This window comes from Halichoerus grypus, chromosome 7 (genome assembly GCF_964656455.1).
Source record: "Halichoerus grypus chromosome 7, mHalGry1.hap1.1, whole genome shotgun sequence".
NCBI classification, from domain to species: Eukaryota; Metazoa; Chordata; class Mammalia; order Carnivora; family Phocidae; genus Halichoerus; species Halichoerus grypus.
Genome location: NC_135718.1, coordinates 29251357 through 29271300, shown reverse-complemented (window position 1 = coordinate 29271300; position 19944 = coordinate 29251357). Strand labels below are relative to the sequence as shown.

General features: G+C 38.4%; 1 protein-coding gene across 1 annotated transcript in view; it reads right to left on the bottom strand.

Annotated features, from left to right (window-relative positions):
• Positions 1–19944, bottom strand: part of HPSE2 (heparanase 2 (inactive)) — a 657615-nt gene that overhangs the window by 314732 nt on the left and 322939 nt on the right. The window lies entirely within an intron of this gene.

Sequence of the window (19944 nt, the reverse complement as noted above, 5' to 3'; positions counted from 1 at the left end):
GATCAAGCCTCTATATCGAGCTGTCAATTTTCAGGAAATACAGAGGACAGAGAAATATGTTGAACTGCAACATAAGTATGCAATCAGCACAATTCAGGCTGTGGGAAACTCTACAGGTCAAATGCCCTGGATTCTTCCACAGACAAACTATAAGGAACAGAAAAGGATACAGGGAGAACTTACTTAAAGAGACTTCAATGATTTTTTCTTTTAATGGGCAAGACTATAGTGTTTAGGGATATAGACTTGAATGATAAAAGCATAAAGAAATATAAGGAAGTGATTGCTAGAGTAATTACCTGGGAGGGAGGGAAGGAGTCAAGTGGGGTGGGGCACATTGAAGGGATTCAGGGTGACTAAAAACGTTTTACTTATTGACCTTGGTAGTTGTTATAAAGGTGTCCACCTTATGATAACTCATCAAGCCCTAAAGAGTTCATCTTAGAATCAGTAAGATAGGGCAAGTTCCCGAGCCACTCAATACTTTCCAGGACAGGAATGAGTGCAAAGCCTGTCTGCTTAACCATTATGCTACACCGATGGATGTGTTGTAACTTGAAAGACCACCCTTGAACTCTATATTTAAAAGAAGGTGTGATACTAGCTAGATGCCTCTCAAGTTCTTATGCCTGTAACTCTAATCATGGGTTCTCACACTTTTTCTTTGGAATGTAAAACCACCTTTGAAAATTAAGTAATGTTTCACGTGTTTAGTCAATAACCTGAGTTATAAAGCAATCTCCTGCCTCCTTCAGACCCTCCAATATTCCATGCAAATCTCTAGCACAGAACCTGGACTTCTTTGCTGTCTTTATCCACTTATAATCTACCCTCCTCCTTGCAGTAGACTAGCACAAGGCAGATTCTCAGGAAACCAGTTACATAATGATCTGACAAACTTTAAAGTGGTTTCTGATAAAAAGTCACAGATTTCTGAGCCAGATGCATAGAAATCCATGCCATTTATTCTGTTCCTCCAACACTTACTTAGAGCCCATCTATTCTTACTTCATGCACTTCTCTTAAATACTTGCTTGTCAGATTTATAAGCTTATAATATGTTAGAAGTGACAAATTAGAAACGGAGAGGGTTGACTAGACTGTCAATTCAGCAAGTATGTATTGTATATTATGTGCAATACACGGTTAAATAATGGAAGATAAAAATATGTGAGAGAGGAGCTAGAGAAACAACTAAAAACAATAATTTTTTAATATTAGATAATAATAAAAACATACCTAATATTTACAGAGGGAGGAAGGGAAGGAGAACAGGAGGAAGGGAGGGGGTGATGGAGGGAAGGGAGGGAGGCAGGAAGGGAGGGAGGGGCAAAGAAACAAAAAACAGACACTTTACTAAAATTTTTTTTCAGTCAGATTTCAATCAGAAGAAGCAGAACTAGTAGAAGATAAAGAGGTTTATTACAAGGTTTATGCAATTATGGGGTCTGACCAGCAAGTCTGAAATGCATAGGACAGGCCATCAGTAAGGGCATAGACTGAAGGTGCTGTTCATAAGCAGAATTTCTTCTTCCCTCAGAAGCACCAACCCTGCTTTTTACATAGTAGTATTTTTTTTATTTTATTATGTTATGTTAATCACCGTACATTACATTATTAGTTTTTGATGTAGTGTTCCATGATTCATTGTTTGCGTATAACACCCAGTGCTCCATTCAGTGCATGCCCTCTTTAATACCCATCACCAGGCTAACCCATCACCTGACTCCCTCCCCTCTAGAACCCTCAGTTTGTTTCTCAGAGTCCATAGTCTCTCATGGTTCGTCTCCCCCTCCAATTTCCCCCCCTTCATTTTTCCCTTCCTGCTATCTTCTTCTTCTTTTTTTTTTTTTTTAACATATAATGTATTATTTGTTTCAGAGGTACAGGTCTGCGATTCAACAGTCTTAACACTAAATTAACAAGTCAGGAAACGACAGATGTTGGCGGGGATGCGGAGAAAGGGGAAGCCTCCTACACTGTTGGTGGGAATGCAAGCTGGTGCAGCCACTCTGGAAAACAGTATGGAGGTTCCTCAAAAAGTTGAAAATAGAGCTACCCTATGACCCAGCAATTGCACTACTGGGTATTTACCCCAAAGATACAAATGTAGGGATCCAAAGGGGTACGTGCACCCCGATGTTTATAGCAGCAATGTCCACAATAGCCAAACTATGGAACGAACCAAGATGTCCATTGACAGATGAATGGATAAAGAAGATGTGGTATATATATACAATAGAATATTATGTAGCCGTCAAAAGGAATGAAATCTTGCCATTTGAACGACGTGGATGGAACTGGAGGGTATTATGCTGAGCAAAATAAGTCAATCAGAAAAGACATGTATCATATGATCTCACTGATATGAGGACTTCGTAATCTCGGGAAACAAACTGAGGGTTGCTGGAGTGGTGGGGGGTGGGAGGGATGGTGTGGCTGGGTGATGGACATTGGGGAGGGTATGTGCTATGGCCAACCCTGCTTTTTAAGGCCTTTCAACTTATTGCATCAAGCCCCCACCCAGATTATCTAGGATAATTTCCCTTAAATAAGGTCAACTGACCACAAACCTCAATCACATCTATAAAGTACCTTAAAGCAGCACCTACATCAGCATTTGATTGAATAGATAGGGACTTTAGCTTTGCCAAATACATCAAAATGCCATTACAGTACAAGACAGCATTATCATTAATACTTATAAGTTGACTCAGCAACATTAAGAAATGTATGCATTACTTTCAGCCAGTGGTGACTCAAGAACTTTTCTGTTGGAGAGGCTTGGAGGCAGTAAGCTGCTTAGAATGGGAGCTTCAACAGAACTTGCACTGTACATAAGGTAGAGAAATGACAACTGTCTATTTATTTCAATGAATGGGACAAGTACCAGAAAATGATGGGAGGTCCTAAGGCTGATATGCAGTGTTACCTACTTGACACTACTACTATTTCCTTGGCACTACTACTACTTCCTATTTTCTATGCATAGGAATAAAAAAGATAAAATTCAGAACAAATACCAAGATCAAGATAGTCATTACCTCATGAGAGAGAAGAAATTGGATCTGGGAGGGGTACAAATAAAGCTTAAAGTATAAGTACATTTTTGTTCAAAAAAAAAGAAGATCTGAAACAAATTTGAAAAAAATACTAATATTTGACAAATCTGGGTAATAGAAACTACCAGTTTTATTATTCTCTACATTATTCTGTATGCTTGAACTATTTCATATTTTAAAAGGCATCAGGAAAATATATTACATATTTCAGACAAGTTCCTCTCAAAAATAGTTGAAATTGTCCCTAAAACTGTAAGTTGGAAGTATTTTTTCTCTTTAATCTCCCACAGTAGTTTGTACCTCTCACCTATGGTTCAAATCCTGCTGTAATTGACTTTCAAGTCACACCTGGATTTAAATCCCAGCTCCGTAAGTTACTAGTTGGATGACCATAGACAAATTACTTTATTCCCTTGAGCCTCAGTTTCCTAATCTGTAAAGTAGAGATAATAATAGTGTGTATCTCACCCTTTCATTGTAAAGATTAACTACATTAAAATATACAATAATGTACATACAGCCTGACACAGAAAAGCTGAATGCATTGTATTGTTTCTGCCTACCTTGTGATATAATTATCTTTTTACATTTTTATCCTCTCTTTTAGAGAAGGATCCAGGCCTGAGTCATCTTTATACTCCTCACAGCACCTAGCACAGTGCTAGGTGATCAAATGATTATAAAAGAATGTGGGAAGATGCCCATTCCCCTATTTTATCCATGCTACTGGCTTCCTAAGCCCTCAGCTAACCTATGAGCAGAGCTCTCCTGACAACACACATAGGGTCACATCTGTGGGTCTCATATATAGTCTTCACCTGGCTAGAAGAGTTTAGAAATTTATGATCTCCTTTATATTTAAAATTCATAAACCATCTAGAGAGTTAATATAAAACTATAATACATCAGTTCTAGAAATAGGCCAGTGAAAAATACGTGATTCATATTTTACTACAGTATGTCTTTACTAATGTAGGTAATGAGCCATATAAAGAACATTCACTTCATTCATCTAGATATAATTAAAATACAGAAACTTTAGGGCGCCTGGGTGGCTCAGTTGGTTAAGCGACTGCCTTCGGCTCAGGTCATGATCCTGGAGTCCCTGGATCGAGTCCCGCATCGGGCTCCCTGCTCGGCGGGGAGCCTGCTTCTCCCTCTGACCCTCCCCCATCTCATGTGCTCTCTCTCTCTCTCATTCTCTCTGTCTCAAATAAATAAATAAAATCTTTAAAAAAAAAAAAAAAATACAGAAACTTTATAAATTAAAGGCCAAAACCAAAGCCATGCAACATTAAGACTGAAAATTTGAATGCAGAAGTTAGGAGAAGTAATTTTCTCATGTTATTGATGTCTAATAACTCAACTCACATAGCTCTGCTACTGCATTTGATATCAGTTTTTAAGCTCTAGACTCTTACAGATTCAAACCTTCACAAAACCACACCAGTAGTCCGTTCTTGAAAGATAAAATGGAGATTAGAAAAATAATGAATTATAAAAAGGTAAATAATACTTTTGTAATCAAATTCATCATTCATCCCTTGAGTATAATAGAATATCTACAATGTTTAAGACACCATCCTAAGTTCTAGGAGGTAGATTCAAAGATGAAGTGATCTGGAACCCAATCCTTCAGATCCTTACAATTAAGGAGGAGAGCTAGGACATACACATAAATAAGTGACCCAAGCAAAGTATAATCAAAGTGTCATTTGGACTTCAAAAGGGGGGAATTTACTTTTTGTTGGAGGAAGAAGTGATAGTAAATAAAAATTTTCACGAGTGACATTTAAGATCATCTTTCAGAAGCAGAAATGAAAGGAACTAATTACATTTAAAATATTTTACAAAACCTCTTAATCCCCTTTTATCTATTTCACCTATCCCTCCACCCACCTTCCCTCTGGCAACTGCCAGTTTGTTCTCTCTATTTGAGAGTCTGTTTGTCTCTTTATTTCTTTGTTCATTTGTTTTGTTTTTTAGATTCCACATATAAGTGAAATCATATGGTATTTGTCTTTCTCTGTCTGACTTACTTCATTTAGCTTAATACCTTCTAGGTCCATTCATGTTGTTGCAAATGGCAAAATCTCATTCTTTTTATGGCTAAGTAGTATTCCATTACACACACACACACACACACACACACACACACACACACACACACCCCACATCTTCTTTATCCATTCATCTGTCAATGGACACTTGGGTCCATATCTTAGCTATTGTAAATAATGCTGCTATAAGAGTGCACAAACTTGCACTCATAAAATAAATAAACCATGGAGATGAAAAGTACAAAATACGGAATATGGTCAATAATATTATAATGGCATTGTATGGTGACAGGTGGTGACTACACTTATCATGGTCAGCACTGCATAATGTATAGAATTATTGAATCAATATGTTGTACACCTAAAATTAATATAACATTGTATATTAATTTACTTCAATAAAAAAGTGATCACCCTGAAAAAATATTTTACAAAGCATTAAAAAAATATACATCTGCATTTAAAGATATACAATCTTTTTTTTTTTTTTGCCTTTATTCATTTAATTTAAATTTTGTTAGTTAACATACAGTGCAATATTGGTTTCTGGAGTAGAATTTAATGATTCATCACTTACATACAACACTCAGCGCTGATCACAAGTGCCCTCTTTAATACCCATCACCCATTTAGCCCATCCCCTATCCACCTCTGGCCATCAACCCTCAGTTTGTTCTCTATCATTAAGAGTCACTTATGGGTTCTTTCCCTCTCTCTTTTTTTCTTTTCCCCCTTCCCATATGTTCATCTGTTTTCTTCTTAAATTCTACATATGAGTGAGATCCTAAGGAATTTGTCTTTCTCTGACTGACTTATTTCACTTAGTATAATACACTCTAGCTCCATCCACGTCATTGCAAATGGCAAGATTTCATTCTTTTTGATGGCTGACTAATTTTCCATTATATATATATACACACACCACATCTTCTTTAACCATTCATCAGTCGATGGACATGTGGGCTCTCTTCACACTTTGGCTATTGTTGATAATGCTGCTATGAACATCAGGGTGCACATACCCCTTCAAATCGGCCTTTTTGTATCCTTTGGGTAAATATCTACTAGTGCAATTGCTGGATCGTACGGTAGTTCTATTTTTAACTTTTTGAGGCCTCCAAGCTGTTCTCCAGAGTGGCTAAACCAGTTTGCATTCCCACCAACAGTGGAAGAGGGTTCCCCTTTCTCCGCATCCTCGCCAACACCTGTTGTTTCTTGTGTTATTAATTTTAGCCATCCTGACAGATATGAGGTGGTATTTCATTGTGGCTTTGATTTGTATTTCTCTGGTGATGAGTGACGTTGAGTATCTTTTCATGTGTCTGTTAGCCATCTGGATGTCTTCTTTGGAAAAATATCTCTTCATGTCTTCTGTCCATTTTTTTTCATGTGTTTTATTTTTTTTTTACTTTTTTTATTTTTTTAAAATTTTATTTATTTATTTGACAGAGAGAGACACAGCGAGAGAGGGAACACAAGCAGGGGGAGTGGGAGAGGGAGAAGCAGGCTTTCCGCTGAGCAGAGAGCCGGATGCGGGGCTCAATCCCAGGACCCTGGGATCATGACCTGAGCCAAAGGCAGACGCTTAATGACTGAGCCACCCAAGCACCCCTTTAATTTTTTTTTTTTTTAGAGGTCTGTCCATTTCTTAACCAGATTATTTGTTTTTTGGGTGTTTTGTTTGATAAGTTCTTTATAGATTTTGGATACTAACCCTTTATCAGATATGTTGTTTATAAATATCTTCTCCCATTCCATAGGCTGCCTTTTAGTTTTACTGATTATTTCCTTAGCTGTGCAGCTTTTCATCTTGATGAAGTCCCAATAGTTCATTTATGCTTTTGTTTTCCTTGCCTCCAGCAACATGTCTAATAAGAAGTTGCTATAGCTGAAGTCAAAGAGGTTTCTTCCTGTGTTCTTCTCTAAGATTTTGATGGATTCCTGTCTTACATTTAGGTCTTTCATCCATTTTGAATTTATTTTTGTGTATGGTATAAGAAAGTGGTCCAGTTTCATTCTTCTGCATGTTGCTGTCCAGTCTTCCCAAAACTATTTGTTGAAGAGACTGTCTTTTTTACATTGGATATACAGTCTTTGTTAAAGTTTAGGACAATCTTCAGGTCAATTTCATTTTTTTGCAAATAAAGATATTGGGGCTTGAAAAATTCAGTGACTTGTCCAAGATCCTACAGCTAGTGAACTTAAAGTCAAGTTGTCTTATTTCATGTCCACTGTTCACTCCAGTAAACAAATTATCCTTTAATTAAGAAAACCTCCTAACTATCAGGATAGAGTAGGAAGTCGTTTACAAGGAAAAGTGAATTAATAGGTCAGCTGGGATGGATTATATAACAGGTAAAGGAGAAGGGAAAAAAATATGGTTGAAAATAGGCAGGGGCAGATGGCAGGTATAGAAGAACAAGATACTGAGCTTGGACTATATCCTGAGATGTTAAAAAGTTCTGAGCAGAGTGTGCCAGGAAGTATGAAAGTATGAAGGGAGAATAAATATGACAGCACAGTGAAAATGGATGGGAGAGGTGACAGGTTAGAAGCAGGGACAGAAGTTGGTAGGAGAGAGATGATTAGGGCTTCGGCTAGGGTGATGACAGTGGGAACAGAGAAGAGGGGGACAGAGACTCTGCAGGGCTTGAAAAACGACTGGATTTGGGAGAAGAAAATAGAAAAACTAACCTTTACAGATGACTGCAAATTTTCAAGCCTGAGTGGCTCAGAGGAAGGTAGTGTCATCAACTAAAACATGAAATGTGGAAGAAAAAAAATGTTTGGAAAGATGATAAGTCAATGTTTAGTCATACTGAGCCCATACGTGAGAATGGTTAAAGAAATTAGCATGTTTAGCCCAGAACTAAAAAAATGAAAGGAAGTCTTGATAGCCATGTTTACTTGAAGATCTGTCATGTTCAGAGGAAAAATTTTTATAACCTACAGTACATAGCATTGGATTCATCATAATTATTAATTCATGGCACACTGTAATTATTTTTAGTTAACTAATTAACACTTATAACTCAACACCCAACACAAGAAATGTAATACTGGTAATAACATACATTTGCCTGTATGCTCCTCCATCCCTCTGATAGTAGTTACTCTAAGGTTTTTTGTTTATGATTCCCTTAGCTTTTTTTAAGAATATAGGTTGATCAGACATATATTCCTAAAAAGTATATTTCTTTTTTTTTTTTTTAAAGATTTTATTTATTTATTTGACAGAGAGAGACATAGCGAGAGCAGGAACACAAGCAGGGGGAGTGGGAGAGGGAGAAGCAGGCTTCCCGCAGAGCAGGGAGCCCGATGTGGGGCTCGATCCCAGGACCCTGGGATCATGACTTGAGCCGAAGGCAGACGCTTAACGACTGAGCCACCCAGGCGCCCCTAAAAAGTATATTTCTTAATTTTAGTTATATTTAGCTTTATAAAAAAGATATCATGACTTTTTATACTCATGCTTCAAGTAATCTTCTGGAACTTACTTTTTTCACTCAATACTACTGCTAAGATTCATCCTTACTTCTGTGTAGGCACAATGCATCTGTGAAATCATATTCAGTCTTGCCCCCAGAATTGTATCAGTGAGTAAAAGAGGGACTACAATTACTCCTCCTGAGCATATTCTCCATAAGGATTCCTTTTTCAGTAATTCTCATGCAATAGGCTAATGTGAGAGTTGTTAAGGAGATGAAAAAAAGTACATCGTCTTCCCCAGTAGAACGAAGATTCATGATTTTTGGCAGGGATTAGTCTTCCTTATTCACTACAGAATTTCCTTGCCTGGCTTATAATAGATACTCAAGAAATATTTACTCATGTACATTCAAGCAATGGGAACCAGTATACAGAAACATCAGTGAAATAGGACAGAGTAGGTCATCAGAAGATATTCTCTTTTCATGTGCTTATTTAGGGGCTACAACCCAGTGCATACTCCAAGTTCACCATAGCTATGGTTTCTGCCTCCACAAGTTTACTCTTATAAGGGACAGTATCCTGTTGGATGAGCTGGTTCTGGTTGAGTCTGCCAAAACTATTTGCTTCATTATTTTATAGTCATGTCAATGACATGAAGCTGGAGTCATTGAGATTTAATATCCCTTCTAACATAAAATTTTATATTGGAATATAGAGGAAATGGTTGATACTAGGAAGGAGAATATGATACAGAACACAATACATTCTTAGTTATGACAGAACTGAAGCGAAACAATGATATAGCTAATTCAAAAGTTATAGGTATTTCGCTTTAGGATTTCAGCACTTATGTTTGAATATGGAGAGGTTTTTAAACTATATAAAATTTCAATAATTAAATTAAACCATAACATAAAGACTGATAAAAAAAGAAATGAAAAGTTTTTCAAATTCCCTAACCTACTTCCTGCTTTCAGCTAATCCCACCCCTACTCTGTTGAAACTAAATATAACATCTCTCATGCAAAACTAGAATTTTATAAGAAACCTACAAATAATAAACTTTTCTCTCTAAACATCTCTATCTGTGCACTACTCCTTCCCTAGGTTGGGGAAAGGGTATTCAAATGTCTTGGTTCTAAAGCCTCCCAGTGATGACTTTACTGCCTGGTGAGGAAAGGTAAATAAAATACGGAGTCTTCTGATTCAATTTTAGATACATACATTTCTTTTATTTTTAGAAAATGCTATTACCTCAATTCTAATTCTGGCTAAAGATGAATTCTCTTTCATTCTTAGGATGGTAGTTACATTGGAAAACAGAAATTCCTTGGTGCTTCTAAAGAGTTACCAATAGCAGGGGCTCATTTAAATAAGGCATTAATTGACCTGGTTCTATTTCTAAGTTATGTGACCTTAGGCAAGTCACTTTACCTCTCTGGGCTTAAGGTTCTTCATCTGTAAACTGGAAGTAGACTATATGATTTCTGAGATGTCTTTCAACTCTGATATTCTCTGGATCCATAAGTATAACAGAAGGGGAGAGGAGCTTCCTCAGAAGGCTTCTAAAAGATTAAAGCCTCCATTAAAAACAACTGAGGGTTATGGAGTGGTTGGTCTCAAGACTGCAAGAATCTTCATTTAGAACTGTTTATGTTTTGGGGTTTGGGGCTATGCTTGAGTTTATGATATTAAGGTATTCACTTTTTTATGTGGTTTTGATAATTATTTAAATGATAGTAGTATATTCAACAATAATTTCCTTAGAACCAGATAGGAGATTGAAGAATTTAGACCTTTATCAAGTTTTGACCTGCACACAGAAAGTTTCAGAGACAAAGATAGAGAAATATTGATGAAATGAAAAAGTCAGCACCATGGAATAGCAGTAATCACAGATTCAACGCACTTGAACGTTGTTCATACCAGGGTATCGATTAGCCATGTGATCTTGGGAAGGTCACTTAGCCTCTGAGAACTTCAGCATTTACTTTCTTTTTTTTTTTTTAAGATTTTGTTTTTTGGGGCACCTGGGTGGCTCAATCAGTTAAGCATCTGTTTTTGGCTTAGGTTGTGATCTCAGGGTCCTGGGATGGAGCCCCACACTGGGCTCCCTGCTCAGTGGGGGAGTCTTCTTCTCCCTCTTCCTCCCTTCCCCCGGCTCCTGCACATGCTCTCTCGCTCTCTCAAATAAATCTTTTAAATAAAAGATAAAAGATTTTATTTCTTTATTTGAGAGAGAGAGAGCAGGGGAAAGGCAGAGAGAAGGAGAGAGAGAAATCTCAAGCCGACTCCACACTGAGTGCATAGCTGGACACAGGGCTCGATCTCACAACCCTGAGATCATGATCTGAGCCAAAATCAAGAGTTGGATGCTTAACCAATTGAGCCACCCAGGCACCCCAACATTTACTTTCAATAATAGCTACCTCATATTAAATATATACTATGTACTGGGCATTAGATAGGTTTACATTACATATATATTTCTAATATTTAATCTTTACCACAAATCCTGAAAAGTAGTATTACTATTCCCATTGTACAGATGAGAAATCTGAAACTTAGAGTGGTGACATTACCTGAGAGCCCCAAGATTCTTCTTCTAGCCTTTTGACTGAAAACCCCAATTTCCTTCCAGTGCATTTCTCCATTAGCAAATTAGATCAAATCAAGAATATTTATTTCTATAATATGCAAGGTAAGGCAAATGCTAATGCCATTAAGATTCTAACTTCCTGGCTGAAGACATTGCCAAGTGTGACACAAATGAAATGGAGGTAACTCTTAAAAGTTGCACCTAGGAGGGGAGAGGTGGTAAGGGATGGCTAGGAACCAGGGAGGGGCCTCAGAGCTAGGTGGGGATGAGGAAGACAGGGAGAAAGGGAAATAGAAAGCAATCTGCCAAACTAAGTTAGGAGCATGGGGTCAAAGCAGGAGAGCTCATTAATTTTTACTCCTCTCAGCCCACTCAAGTCAATGCTGCAGTGCTGGAGATTGGGTGAATAGCGTTAAGATGACTTTCAACATCAGTTTCTCATCTCCTTTTACTGTTTCTAACAGGTGGGTGGTGGCAATGATGGCATCTTTGATGGTATCTATCGCCTGTGTAAACCTCTATCCTCAGAGGAACACCACATTTAGTTAGCAAATCACAAAGTTTTGGGTTAAAAGACCAACATGTGAGTATAAAGAAATGGACAAATTTTATTGAGAAGATAATAATCTCTAAAGGCCACTCTTAAGGAGACATTCTAAAAGTGTTATGAACAATGGCAGCATTTTATGTTTTCCACGGTGACCACTTTGAGGAACAATCCTCAATTGGATGCATAAATCCTGTTCTTGGTCCAGTTGTCTTGTTTTGTTTCTGAGTGAGCCTCATTATATTCCAGTCACACCTGGTGTGTGTCTCTGATGTGGCTGTGAGCAGGCTGAACAAGAGACTTCCCGTCTACTCTCCAGTGTGTCTTGGCCAGTGCACAGGTGTGTCATGGACTAACATACGGTTGGGAACTGGGTCATTTGCAGGATGAAGGCAGCTGGAGTCCTTAGAGCACAAGCTCCTATTGATTGTCTTGGGACTGCTCAGTAAAGGAATCAGAGCTTGTAATTACCAGTAGTTGTGTTTCCCAACCAAGAGGAATTCTTTTCCATTCCATGTATTTCCCCCTTGAACAGATGCAGAAAAGGGGGCCTTGGGCCTGGCATGTGGTATGGGATTTCTGTTTCCTATCAAGCAAGATAACTTTACAGATTCTCTTTAGGCTAGAATTTATTCACCATCAGATGTGTTTTTGTCATGGCTGATTCTGCAGAGAAATATAAACTTACTGATAGAAAGTTTTTATTTTGTCCATATACAGCTTAAGAAGAAAATAGCTGGGTAAAAAGGTGATACCAGCTTTTGAGAATTTAAAAAAAGAACAAATCAAAGTTGAAATTTTTGATAGCTATGTAATACCTTGCTTGCCTACCTCCTGGGATTACTATACAGATGTATTTACCTAAAAAATGCTTTGATAGGCAAAATGTTGTTTAGATCTAACATATATTTCTTGACTAGGAAGAAAATTAACCCTAATGACTTTATTTACCATCTTCATATTAAGTTTTCTTTTGATAATTACATTAAGAAATATTGAGAGGTGCCTGGGTGGCTCAGTCAGTTGGGTTCCTGACTTGATTTCAGCTTAGGTCATGATCTCGTGGGCCATGGGATCAAGCCCAGTGTCAGGCTCTGCACTCAATGGGAAGTCTGCTTCTCTACTTCTCTCTCTCCCTCTGCCCCTCCCTCCACTCACACAAGTGTACTCTCTCTCTCAAAATAAATGAATAAATCTTTAAAAAAAAGAGAGAAAAAAAAAACTTCCACCTCTTTCAAGTAGAACATTCCTTAGCATTAGTTAGAACTTAAAAAAGCATGACAGCTATTTTATTTTCAGATTTCATGTTTTGGACTTTTGAAATAGAAAACATAAAGCAGTTGATATAGCAGTTGTTATATTATCTAGAAATGATGGCTTAAAATTAACAAGAAATAATTTTTTAAAATTTACGAGTTCAAGGAGCAGAGACTGGAAAGTAAAAGTACAAGGGTATTACTGTCCAATTAACCAGCTCTCACAGGCCAGAAACTGTGTTATACTCACATTTGAACATGCCAATTCTAACAGACTCCTACATCTTTTACATAGCAAATAAATGTGAAAGAAGCCTGAAATACCTGCAAAGTTTTGTTTCTTAATCTTTTTAAATACATGTCCTACTAACCAAGAAGAGTTTTTGAGTTTTAGTTTCTGTTATTTTACTTATGGGAGTGATACGTTTTTTGCTTTTCAAATATAACATTACAATATTGAATATACCCTTTCAGACTACTCATATGACACTCCACCAAAGCATTCTAAAGTGTCCCAGGTGTCACCAAGAATAAGTACTATGGACCAATATTTTCATATAGGAGACAAAATTATTAGGGCCCAGGGTGATTATGTGATTTAAACAAGAAAGATCAAACAACTAGTATGTACCAAGATCTGGGATTAGGATCCAAGGCTACTGGATCTTTTAGTTCTGCTATGCTACTTTCTACACTTGGTTATATATTTCTTTTTTTATCACAGCCTGGGTTTTGAAGTTCAGGTGAAAAGGCACCTGGAAACCCAGCACAAAGCTGTATGTGAGTATGCTAAGCATGGACATCTCCCTTGCTATATATCTCCTGCACACACTTTGTTGCCTTGTTGTCTAGAAAACCCAGGAATGGGGTAGCATCTGTTAGAGATATCTCTGGAATAACCAATCTACAATGCAAACATCTCCATCATTAAGGAAAAAACTCCAGTAAAACCTGAAAAATCAAAAGTTACTGAAACTCAAGCCAACAAACAAACAGATTTATAAAAACAAATAAACAAATGCTTTTTTTAAAAATGAGCTTCCCTAAGGTAGCTGCCAAACTGCTGTGATGACACAACAATTTCAATCACAGGGTTCACATTGATGAGTGCAAGAGATGAATTCCATAATGTCCTGTGTAAGTCAGAGAGCATGTATCTGCAGATGCAAAACAACCTAAAGAAGTTTCAAGCAAGTATAAAATACAGAGGAAGAATACTGATGGCTGAAGTAGCCCAAGCATATCCTTAACAGTCTGGCACAGTTGCCTCTTCAATTCACCATCCACCTTCGGATTCAATAACAATATTTGATAAGAAATACAAACTCCAGAGGGGGCGGAGCAAGATGGCGGAGGAGAAGGAGACCTGGATTTCATCTCCTCTCAGGAATTCAGCTGGATAGGGATCAAACCAATCTGAACACCTACGAACTCAACAGGAGATCGAAGAAAAGAAGAGCAACAACTCTCTGAACAGAAAAGCGACCACTCTCTGGAAGGTAGGACATGCGGAGAAGTGAATCCGAGGCGATATTCGGGAGGATAGATGGCGGGGGAGGGGCCTCCGTCGGCCGCTTCTGGCAAGTGATAGAGCCGCGGAGCACAAAATCGGAACTTTGATAAGTCTGCTCCGCGGAGGGACGTCACTCCAGTGGCTAAGTGGGGGGTGGAACCCTCGTGGGACAGTGTGGTCTCAGGACCCCCGGGGTCACAGAAAGACCAGGGGTGCCTGAGTGTGGCAGAGCTCCCAGATATCGGAGCGGGGAAGCCGGCTGCAGAGACGGAGCCCAGGCGCGGGCTCTCAGCTCGGGGTTGCCATAAACCGTGATCCGCGGCACAGTCGGGCCACTGCTCCTCCAGCAGGGACCCAACAAGCGGCAGATCCGGGGAGACTCACCTTCTTCCCCCGGGAGGAGAGGTGCGGGAGCGCACTGCGGGGATCTGCTGGGTTTGGAGACTCCACACGGGGTCGGGTGCCAGAGATAGAAACGCACGGTCACAGGCCGGGTGAACACGGAGTGTGGCCGGAGACCGGGTAGACGGAAGTGACTGGCGGCTTTTCTCTGGGGGCTCACTGAGGAGTGGGGCCCTGAGTTCTCGGCTCCTCTGGGGAGGAGTTTGGGAGGCCGCCATTTTCACTCTCCGCCTCCAAAGCTGTATGGAAAGCTTGCAGGGAACAAAAGCTCCCGAGAGCAAACCCGAGCAGATTACTTAGCCCGGACCGGCAAGGGCGGGGCAATTCCGCCTCCGGCAAAGACATTTGGGAACCACGGCAACAGGCCCCTCCCCCAGAAGATCAGCGAGAACAGCCAGCCAAGACCAAGTTTACCGATCAATGAGAACGCAAGAACTCCAGCGCTAGGGGAATACAGCACATAGAATTCATGGCTTTTTTACCATGATTCTTTAGTCTTTCAAAGTTAATTTTTTTTTTAACTTTTTTTTTTTGAATTTTTCTTTTTCCCTTTTTCAACCAACATCTTATCAATCCCTTTTTTTAAAAAAACATTTTTATTTTTCATTTTTAGAGTCATATTCTATCCCTTCATAGTAGTTACCCATATTTTTGGCATATATATATAAGTTGTTCTCTCTTTAAAATTTTGAGATAGTTTCTTCTAACAGATCAAAATATACCCTAAATCTCTATTGTATGGTTTTCTTCTATTCCCCTGCCTGATCACATTCTCTCCCTTTTTTTTTTCTTTTTTTAATCCTCTTCTTTCTTTTTTCAAACAACTTCTTAACAATTCCTTTTATAAAAATTTTTATAATTTCCATCTTTACAGTCATATTCCATCCCTTCATCATATCAACCCTTATTTTTGTACATATATAAGTTTTTCTTTCTTTAAAATTTTGGGAGGCACTTTCTTCTAACAGACCAAATACACCCAAAATCTAGTGTGTGGCACTGATCTATATACCAGCCCAATCATATTTGATCACATTCTGGTTTTTTTTGTTTTGTTCTGTTTTTGATTGTTTTTATCTTTATCTTTTTCTTTTCCTTTTTTTTTTTCTTTTTCTTTTTTCTCTCTTTCCCTTTCTTTTCCCACTGCTTCAGGTCTTTTCTGATTTGTTTAGAGTATATTTTTAGGGAACGTTGCTACCCTGTTAGCATGTTGTTCTCTCATTAATCTCTTCTCCTCTGGACAAAATGACAAGATGGAAAAAATCACCTCAACAAAAAGAACGAGAGCTAGTACCGACTGCCAGGGACCTACTCAATACGGACATTAGTACAATGTCAGATCTAGAGTTCAGAATCATCACTTTAAAGATACTAGCTGGGCTTGAAAAAAGCATGGAAGTTATTAGAGAAACCCTTTCTGGAGAAGTAAAAGAACTAAAATCTAACCAAGTAGAAATCAAAAAGGCTATTAATGAGGTGCAATCAAATATGGGGGCGCTAACTGCTAGGATAAATGAGGCAGAAGAGAGAATCAGTGAGATAGAAGACCAAATGATGGAAAATAAAGAAGCTGAGAAAAAGAGAGATAAACAACTACTGGATCACGAGGGCAGAATTCGAGAGATAAACGATACCATAAGAGGAAACAACGTTAGAATAATTGGGATCCCAGAAGAAGAAGAAAGAGAGAGATGGGCAGAAGGTATAATGGAGCAAATTATAGCAGAGAACTTCCCTAATTTGGGGAAGGAAACAGGCATCAAAATCCAGGAAGCACAGAGAACCCCTCTCAAAATCAATAAAAATAGGTCAACATCCTGACATCTAATAGTAAAACTTCCGAGTCTCAGAGACAGAAAATCCTGAAAGCAGCTCGGGAGAAGAGATCTGTAACCTACCATGGTAGAAACATTAGATTGGCAACAGACCTATCCACAGAGACCTGGCAGGCCAGAAAGGACTGGCATGATATATTCAGAGCACTAAATGAGAAAAATATGCAGCCAAGAATACTATATCCAGCTAGGCTGTCATTGAAAATTGAAGGAGAGATAAAAAGCTTCCAGGACAAACAAAAACTAAAGGAATTTGCAAACACGAAACCAGCCCTACAAGAAATCTTGAAAGGGGTCCTCTAAGCAAAGACAGAGCCTAAAAGCAACATAGACCAGAAAGGAACCCAGACAATATACAGTAATAGTCACCTTACAGGCAATACAATGGCACTAAATTCATATCTTTCAATAGTTACTCTGAATGTAAATGGGCTAAATGCCCCAATCAAAAGACACAGGCTATCAGATTGGATTAAAAAACAAGACCCATCGATATGCTGTCTGCAAGAGACTCATTTTAGACCCAAAGACACCCCCAGATTGAAAGTGAAGGTGTGGAAAAGCATTTACCATGCTAATGGACACCAAAAGAAAGCTGGGGTGGCAATCTTTATATCAGACAAATTAGATTTTAAACCAAAGACTGTAATAAGAGATGAGGAAGGACACTATATCCTACTTAAAGGGTCTATCCAACAAGAAGATCTAACAATTGTAAATATCTATGCCCCTAACATGGGAGCAGCCAATTATATAAGACAATTAATAACAAAAGCAAAGAAACACATCGACAGCAATACAATAATAGTGGGGGATTTTAACACCCCCCTCACTGAAATGGACAGATCGTCTAAGCAAAAGATCAACAAGGAAATAAAGACTTTAAATGACACACTGGACCAAATGGACTTCACAGACATATTCAGAACATTCCATCCCAAAGCAACAGAATACACATTCTTCTCTAGTGCCCATGGAACATTCTCCAGAATCGATCACATCCTAGGTCATAAATCAGGTCTCAACCGGTATCAAAAGATTGGGATCATTCCCTGACTATTTTCGGACCACAATGCTTTGAAACTAGAACTCAATCACAAGAGGAAAGTCGGAATGAACTCAAATACATGGAGGCTAAAGAGCATCCTACTGAAGAATGAATGGGTCAACCAGGAAATTAAAGTAGAATTAAAAAAATTCATGGAAACCAATGAAAATGAAAACACAACTATTCAAAATCTTTGGGATGCAGCAAAGGCAGTCCTAAGAGGAAAGTATATAGCAATACAAGCCTTTCTCAAGAAACAAGAAAGGTCTCATATTCACAACCTAACCCTACACCTAAAGTAGCTGGAGAAAGAACAGCAAATAAAGCCTAAACCCAGCAGGAGAAGAGAAATCATAAAGATCAGAGCAGAAATCAATGAAATAGAAACTAAAAGAACAGTAGAACAGATCAACGAAACTAGGAGCTGGTTCTTTGAAAGAATTAACAAGATTGATAAACCCCTGGCCAGACTTATCAAAAAGAAAAGAGAAAGGACCCAAATCAACAAAATCATGAATGAAAGAGGAGAAATCACAACCAGCACCAAAGAAATACAAACAATTATAAGAACATATTATGAGCAACTCTATGCCAGCAAATTAGATAACCTGGAAGAAATGGATGCATTCCTAGAGATGTATCAACTACCAAAACTGAACCAGGAAGAAATAGAAAACCTGAACAGACCTATAACCACTAAGGAAATTGAAGCAGTCATCAAAAATCTCCCCAAACACAAAAGCCCAGGGCCAGATGGCTTCCCAGGGGAATTCTACCAAACATTTCAAGAAGAATTAATACCTATTCTTCTGAAACTGTTCCAAAAAATAGAAATGGAAGGAAAACTTCCAAACTCATTTTATGAGGCCAGCATTACCTTGATCCCCAAACCAGACAAAGACCCCATCAAAAAGGAGAATTACAGACCAATATCCCTGATGAACATGGATGCAAAAATTCTCACCAAAATACTAGCCAATAGGATCCAACAGTACATTAAAAGGATTATTCACCACGACCAAGTGGGATTTATCCCCGGGCTGCAAGGTTGGTTCAACAACCGCAAATCAATCAATGTGATACAATACATTAACAAAAGAAAGAACAAGAATCATATGATCCTCTCAATAGATGCAGAAAAAGCATTTGACAAAGTACAGCATCCTTTCTTGATCAAAACTCTTCAGAGTATAGGCACAGAGGGTACACACCTCAATATCATAAAAGCCATCTATGAAAAACCTACAGCGAATATCATTCTCAATGGGGAAAAACTGAGAGCTTTCCCCCTAAGGTCAGGAACGCGGTAAGGATGTCCACTATCACCACTGCTATTCAACATAGTATTAGAAGTCCTAGCCACAGCAATCAGACAACAAAAAGAAATAAAAGGCATCCAAATTGGCAAAGAAGAAGTCAAACTCTCACTCTTTGCAGATGATATGATACTTTATGTGGAAAACCCCAAATACTCCACCCCAAAACTGCTAGAACTCATACAGGAATTCAGTAAAGTGGCAGGATATAAAATCAATGCACAGAAGTCAGTGGCATTCCTATACACCAACAACAAGTCAGAAGAAAGAGAAATTAAGGAGTCGATCCCATTTACAATTGCACCCAAAACCATAAGATACCTAGGAATAAATCTAACCAAAAAGGCAAAGGATCTGTACTCAGAAAACTATAAAATACTCATAAAAGAAATTGAGGAAGACACAAAGAAATGGAAAAACGTTCCATGCTCATGGATTGGAAGAACAAATATTGTGAAGATGTCAATGCTACCTAGAGCAATCTACACATTCAATGCAATCCCCATCAAAATACCATCCACTTTTTTCAAAGAAATGGAACAAATAATCCTAAAATTTGTATGGAACCAGAAAAGACCCCGCATAGCCAGAGGAATGTTGAAAAAGAAAAGCAAAGCTGGTGGCATCACAATTCCGGACTTCCAGCTCTACTACAAAGCTGTCATCATCAAGACAGTATGGTACTGGCACAAAAACAGACACATAGATCAATGGAACAGAATAGAGAGCCCAGAAATGGACCCTCAACTCTATGGTCAACTAATCTTTGACAAAGCAGGAAAGAATGTCCAATGGAAAAAAGACAGTCTCTTCAACAAATGGTGTTGGGAAAATTGGATAGCTACATGCAGAAGAATGAAACTGGACCATTTCC